Here is a 7,172-nt window from a genome sequence, read left to right as displayed (position 1 = left end):
CATCTTACCTTTGCACGCCAATCCGTTGCAGTGTTACCCTGTTACCACCCGTTTACAGATGAATGGACTGGAGCAACGTGAAATGAAGTATTTTGCTCAAGAACACAACGCACAGCCGGTCTGGAAATCGAAACCAAGTTCTCACGATCGTGAGTGTAACGCCCCAACCACCAAGCCACACGCCTCCAACTGCCAGCCCGCGCGCCTTCACTATTAGTACAGGTGTACTCATCTGTTTGTGTAGGATTCGTGATGCTGAATAAACACGATCGAATCTAGTGGGAAGTTCGATAACTTTGTCGTCGTGGTAATCCTAACTCCGCTGACAGGCTATCGATTACACAGATGAAAATGCTTACTTCACTGCTAAACTCGCCATCGATGATAATGCTTTGGCTGTCGTTGTTGCTTATCCTTATGTCAGTTCTGATGATCGAATTCAAATTTATGATCAAAGTCCTAATGATCAGAATCGGCCTTATGATCAAAGTCAAGCCTATGATCAAAGTCGAACTTAAGATCAAAGTCCTTGGTGATCGGAGTAGGCCTTATGATCAAAGTCGATCAAAGTCAAACTTATGATCAATGTCGAGCCTATGAACTAAGTCGAACTTACGATCAAAGCTGTTTCAGCCTTGACCTCCTTTCTTTCTTTTCCTTTCTTTCTTTCTTTCTTTCTTTCTTTCTTTCTTTCTTTCTTTCTTTCTTTCTTTCTTTCTTTCTTTCTTTCTTTCTTTCTTTCCAAAAGACTCACATACACACACACATTCAAATGTCACAAGTTATCACTGAAAGTGGAAGAGAGTACTCAATACGTGGTAGACAGTACATTGTTTGTTCAAACTGACTTCCTTTTCTCGCGACTTCTTTGGTTTTCTATGGTTGTTTCATCGAGCTGTTGTCTATGGTTGTCGTGGTTACATTAGCAAAATTGCTATTGTTCTGTCTTTTTTTTTTATTTTGTTTTTTCATTGATGACTTTCTTCGTTGTTTACCAATATATCGTTCTACAGATTTTGATGTCTTGAAGATATTTTTTTCTGAAGTACTTTATCTGTATATTGTTTTCTATTGGTCAGTTCAATTGTCGTATCGCATCCCACTAAACCCTGTACTGGATTACTAGATTTGTTTATTTGTGTATCACTTTTTCATTGGCTGCTCTGCATATGGATTACTGTACTGGATTACCAGATTTGTTTATTCGTATATCACTTTTTCATTGGCTGTATCTGCATATGGATTATATTATTCATATGCTGTTTGATGAATAAAGTTATAATTCTGCCTCCTTCATAAATTGTTATTTTATATCTGAAGCTGCTTAAGATATTTTTGATATGCTATGAAATGATTGTATATTATATCTGGTGTATCTCTGCTGGTGTTGAGATTGTTGCACTTCCAGTGCTGTATCCACTACTGTTACCTCATCAGATGTTTACTCTGACTGTATTTCGAGTATGTTTTAAATATTGAAATTATTCTGTTGTCTGCAACGTGATAACTCCTCATTTCCTCTATTCATCAAGTATATTTATTATGGAATTGTTTAGTATTTTTTCTGCTGTTTATTTAGGTCTATCCCATGACCATTTATGTTAGGACTAGCATGTCTGTAAATATTGAGGAATAAGTGCATATCTAACAATTAACACTTCTTAAACCTTTAAGGTCGGGTGTGGCTTATTGAAACAACAGTCGGCAGAGGACTGGTATGGCTGCTTATTGACACACTGCTAAATTGTGAAGAAGACAGGTGTATATAGGCCACATTTGCGTTATAAGCTATTTGATTGATTATCATCTTGTATTTTTTCCTGTTTTTGATCCGATGCAGTGGCACCAGTTTTTTTTTGTTTTTTTTTCGTTTTTCTTTTTTGCTGTGGCCTGTGGGTTTCTTGATATGTGATTTCGAAAAAAGTACCAGTCAAGTACTCTGGTGTCGATGCTTCATTCTCCAACACGATACCGCACCAAGAATTCTACCTAATAATACCAGTATTATGCCGCATCTAGCTGGAACTCCTTTTTTCACCCACCTTTTTTCCTTCAACAACTGACCTTCAGAAGTTCAAGCTAAACGTAAACCTTACTAACCATAACCAATAGCCATTCTCCTTCCATATCAACTGATGGAGGGAAATGTGAAACGCTGTGTTGTGGTATTTCTCCGCAGCAAATTACATTAAAAAAATAAAAGACTAAAACAATTAAAAAAAACAACAAGACACAGGGTAAATATATATATATGGATATATAATATACTCATTTATACAAAATGGAGAAAATGTGTACGTGCGCATGCCTGATCCAGCATACACGTTCTTTCATATGACGTGTTTATATTTTGATTTAAATAGCAGTAATCGATTGCACAACCTTTGTGTGTGTGCGTGTATGTGTCAGTGTACATGAAGAGGCCCAGAATGATGGGTCGAAACATGTTGTACCTAATAAAAGTCTAATACGAAATCCATCTCCTACTATTAATTGATAATATTACTCTAACTGCCACTGCGGAGTTCCTGAAGTAGATCCAACTGTGCCACAACTGCGGATGACAACAGGTAGCCTAAACTGTGCCGGTGCTCTCACTCAACATTTAAACACGCTAATCGAATTATACGTATTTGTCCAAATTATTTATTATATATACATATATAGTGTGTGTTTGTATGTATGTGTGTGTGGATGGATGGATGGATGGATGGATGGAGGGATGGATGGATGGATGTTTGTATTGTATGTATGTATGTATGTATGTATGTATGCATGTATGTATGTAAAGTCTATGTATTTAAACTGTTTTTCTTTTCTTCTTTTGAAGATGCGAGCCATAAGGAAAATGTCCACAGTGAGTAAATATTGAAAATTTCTTTGTGTTTGTTTGATGTTTTTGTGTGGGTGTCACCATCGAATTCGAGAAGCTGTTTGATCGATGTTTAGCGATATTCAACTCAAGGTTGTTGTACATTGTTTAGTGTTAACTGTCGTATGACAGTCAATGTTGAGAATACATTTTTTTTCCAGAGCGGGTAGTATCCAGTAATATTACATAGGTATGGTAACTTATAATTTCACGTTCATTTTAGTCAGTTTTTTCTTTCATTCCTGCGGAGTCAATAAAATAAAGTACTAGTCGATATAAGACGTTAGCAACCACATCCCACAAATTTCTAGCCTTATGTTTTAATTAGAAACAACTATTATTATTATTATTATTATTATTATTATTATTATTATTATTATTATTATTATTATTCTTTCGTAACAGTGTAGGTAAAAACGCATCGGAGTCTTTCGTCATCTGTCAAGTCACAACAAGGACCTCAGACAGATAATACTTACCTTAAGATATACTCTGTGCCCAATAAGCCTGCTTTTTGCAAGACATCAATCTTCCATGAATTTCCAGTTGCCTTAAGAAGTTTTGAAGTTTCAATGGGACTGAACCCAATGCTTTGATCACCACTGGTCTCACTTTTACATTATCCTCTCGCGTTCCATACAGTCTTGCCATTTCCACTTTCAATTCAGAGTACTTGGCGATTTTTTCAACCTTTTTACTCACGACATTCATGTCATTTGGTATGGCTACATCAATGATCTGACAGTATTTGTCTCTCTTATTCAATATTACACTATCCGGCCGACGGTGTTCAATTACACGATCCGTCTGAAAATCGTAGTCCTAGAGTATCGCGACTTTTCCATCCTCCTGCATAACTTTACTTGGTACATGCTCATACCAGTTCTCTGTTACTTCATATTGGTATTTACGGCATAAGAGCCAATGAAGATACACACACACTTTATCGTGGCGGCGCTTGTATTCTTATTGTGCAAGGTTCTCACATACACTTAGCAAGTGGGTCACATTTTCTACACTTTTTCCACAGAGTCTGCATTTCTGGGTGTCAGAAGTTTTATAGACGTCATACTTCACTGAATTAGTAGCGAGAACCTGATCTTGTGCAGCAATGATCAGGCTTTCGGTGGAACGCTTCAAATCCCCCCGCTCAAGCCATGCCCACGATGCTGTATTATCCTTAACGCCCTGTATATTCCTTTCAAACTGTCCATGCATTCTTATTTCAAGAAGGTCTTCTTTTCTCTTCACCTCAGCTCTTTGGTTAAACTCTGCTTTGCCCATCATTTCGTCTACATTTACACCCATATCTTTCGCAGCATATTGCAGCAGGTCTTCATCATTATTTATCAAATAATCGGCAAGCGGACACACTCATTCAATTATTATTATTGTTGTGGTTGTTGTTGTTGTTGTTATTATTATTATTATGTGATGAAAACTCACAGTTTATTTTGCTGGGCATGATGGGAAGTGTCAGTTGACCACAGCCAGCAGACTAAGGTGACACTTGTTTACTGGTCATGCTTCAAGAACTCTGCGAAGAATTCTTGCAGTTCCAAGCAATGCTGATTTTTGTAGGTGTTCTACCTTCACACTTGCATCAGTCTCTTTTAGCCATGTTGTTGTTATTAGTATCATCATCATCATCATCATTATTATTATTGAATGAGAGAGAGCAGCATACGCCATCAAAATCTCGCTAGGGTACAAATATACGAAGCCCCATTTATCCATCCATGACTCCCCGTCTGATAAGGACGCACCAGGCACATGCATTACAACCATATGTGCGCGACATGTGACCTCATATCATGATAAACAATGCATGACCTTGCAGGTGGGGACCTAGTTAGAATTTTCTTCAGGTCGAGCACCCATCTCCTGTAGATATGTATTGATTAAATTCCTAGAGCTTCACTCCCCTAGTTACGTGTTGATGAAATCCCTGGATATAAATGAAGCCTGTAAAATATGTAGCATATTCGCGGGGTAAAAGGTGATAGAATATCAGTGTTAATCCGCCTGTCTGAATAAATATCTTATAAATATTTAGTCTCGTTAAAGGCGGTGAGCTGGCAGAATAGTTAGCACGACGGGCAATAATGCTCGGTAGTATTTCGTCCGTCTTCACGATCTGAGTTCAAATTCCGCTATCGTCGACTTTGCCATTTATTACTTCGGAGTTCGATAAAATAAGTACTAGCTGAGAACTGTGGTCGATGTAATCGACTAAACTCATCCCCCCGAAATTGTTGAAACCAATATTAAGTCTCATTAAAGGTAGTGAACTGGCAGACTCGTTGGCACGCTGAGCAAAGTGCTTAGCAGCATTTTTCCTGTCTTCACGTTCTGAGTTCGAATTCCACCGGAGTCGACTTTACCTGGCATCCTTTCGGAGTCGATGAAATAAGTACTAATTGAGTTCTAGGATCAATGTGTGGGGAGTAGTAGTTTGGGTGTTGAGCTCGTGATCATTAGTTTTTAGATTCGATTTTCGAACTTCGCTGCACTTTGTGTCCTTGAGCAAAACACTTCATTTCACGTTGCCTCAGTCCGATCAACTGAAAATGAGTAGGGAGGTTTTCTTGTACTCTTAGTCACTTAAAAGCCACGGAAACTATAGGCCCATTAGGCCGAAGTTTAACCAGAGTTGAACTTCGGCCTAATGAACCTATAGTTTCGAGATAGTCTCTTTGTCTATAGAGTCGAAGTCATGACAACGGCGAGCTCACTGGTTCGTTTAAGATATAGATTAAATATTTTATAGCATTGGCGTTAAAGCCGTAAAACTGAAGATGGAAATAACAATCGATTATATCGACCCTCAATACTAGTTCTTATCTCATCGAACCCGGGAGAATGGAAGGCAGAAGTCAAACATGGCGGAATTTAAAACTGGGTTGTCAATTAAATAACAACGTAATAACATTTTACATTCATATGTTAGAGATAGGTTTATTTCTACCATTTATTGTTATTATTAGAAACTCTTCCTATTCACTCTGCAGCTACAAATAAAGAGGGAAAGCACTCAGAAAAATAAATTGGATTTGACTGATAGATGTAATACGTATATTTTACTTCATTAATATTCTAATGGGTTCTTTAAAATCAGTCCTCTTGCAACAGTTTAATCTGTTATTAATACATTACGTAAAAGGGAAAAAAATAGTTATTAGAATATATAATTAGAGTTTAATTTCAATGCAGTACTTAAACTAACTGTGCTGTTCGAGGTCTCTTTTAAGTGTTAAGTAAATGAGTATCATCTTTCTAGATCGTAGTCTTCTGTTTCACATCTTATCAGTCAACTCTTAAGAAACAATTACACACATTTGTATATGCATTTGTGTTTGTGTGTGTGTGTGTGTGTAATTGTGAAAGGACAACAAACGTTAAGGCAAAACAAACATCTCAAGTCATATAAGTTATTATTATTGGAATTGGGTCGAAGGTCCAGAAAGTTTCAGTGCAAGAAGTCCTTCGTTGTGTGGGATCACTGTATATAAACTCTTGATATCAAGAGTGAAGAGAAGGTTATAGGAGCCAGAAGAGAAAGAGTTAGTGTCGTGGATATGGGAGGAGAGGAAAGCCACTAGGGAGGCAAGGACAAGGTCGAGGTATTTAGAGATCAATTCCGTAGGGCAGTTGCACGCGGAGATGATGGCGCAGCCAGGGTTGTTGGTTGGGCTTGTGGATTTTGGGAAGGAAGTAAAAGGTGGGAGTCGTGGAGTGCGGACAATGAGGCTGGAGGCAATAGGAGAGAGACGGGAGGAGGAAATGAGGTCATGGATAGTGGAGGACACAGTCTGTTGGTAGTTAGGCGTGAGGTTGGAGGACAGAGGGCAATAGAAGGAGGTGTCTTGAAATTGGCAGAGAGCTTCAACTTTGTAGAGGTCTGCGCGTCACACCACGACGGCTCCACACTTGTCGGCCAGTTTTATGATGATGATGATATCTTTGCAGCGTCGGAGACATCGAAGGGTCGAGAGTTCAGCCGGGAGGATGTTAAAATGTCGGGGGCGCCTGCGAAAGTTGAATCAGTCCAAACCATGTTGCCAGATGCTTGCATAATGATCAATATATATGTACATACATGATGTGTGTGTGTGTGTGTGTGTGTGTGTGTGTGTGTGTGTGTGTGCGCGCGCGCGCATGCTACGATAGCCAGTCTGTGTCTGAGAGTTTATTCATTGACTTATCAATTCTTTCTCGGTTTGTGCAGCACTCGGCTTGCGCGGTGTTACTTTAGCATGGTTTTGGTTTTGGCAGAATTGTGTTTTGACTTTTTATATAC

At 38.5% G+C, this 7,172-nt stretch overlaps 1 protein-coding gene across 2 annotated transcripts in view; it reads left to right on the top strand.

Annotated features, from left to right (window-relative positions):
- Positions 1-7,172, top strand: part of LOC106880735 (forkhead box protein J1-B) — a 181,110-nt gene that overhangs the window by 80,951 nt on the left and 92,987 nt on the right. For both annotated transcript variants that reach the window (XM_052968662.1, XM_052968663.1), the window contains exon 2: positions 2,831-2,857. The gene's annotated coding sequence lies outside the window, so the exon portion shown is untranslated. The remainder of the gene's footprint in view (positions 1-2,830; positions 2,858-7,172) is intronic.

Source organism: Octopus bimaculoides, chromosome 6, assembly GCF_001194135.2.
Source record: "Octopus bimaculoides isolate UCB-OBI-ISO-001 chromosome 6, ASM119413v2, whole genome shotgun sequence".
Classification (NCBI taxonomy): Eukaryota; Metazoa; Mollusca; class Cephalopoda; order Octopoda; family Octopodidae; genus Octopus; species Octopus bimaculoides.
Note: the sequence above shows the minus strand (reverse complement) of the source record. Positions and strands in the feature narration are given on the sequence as shown.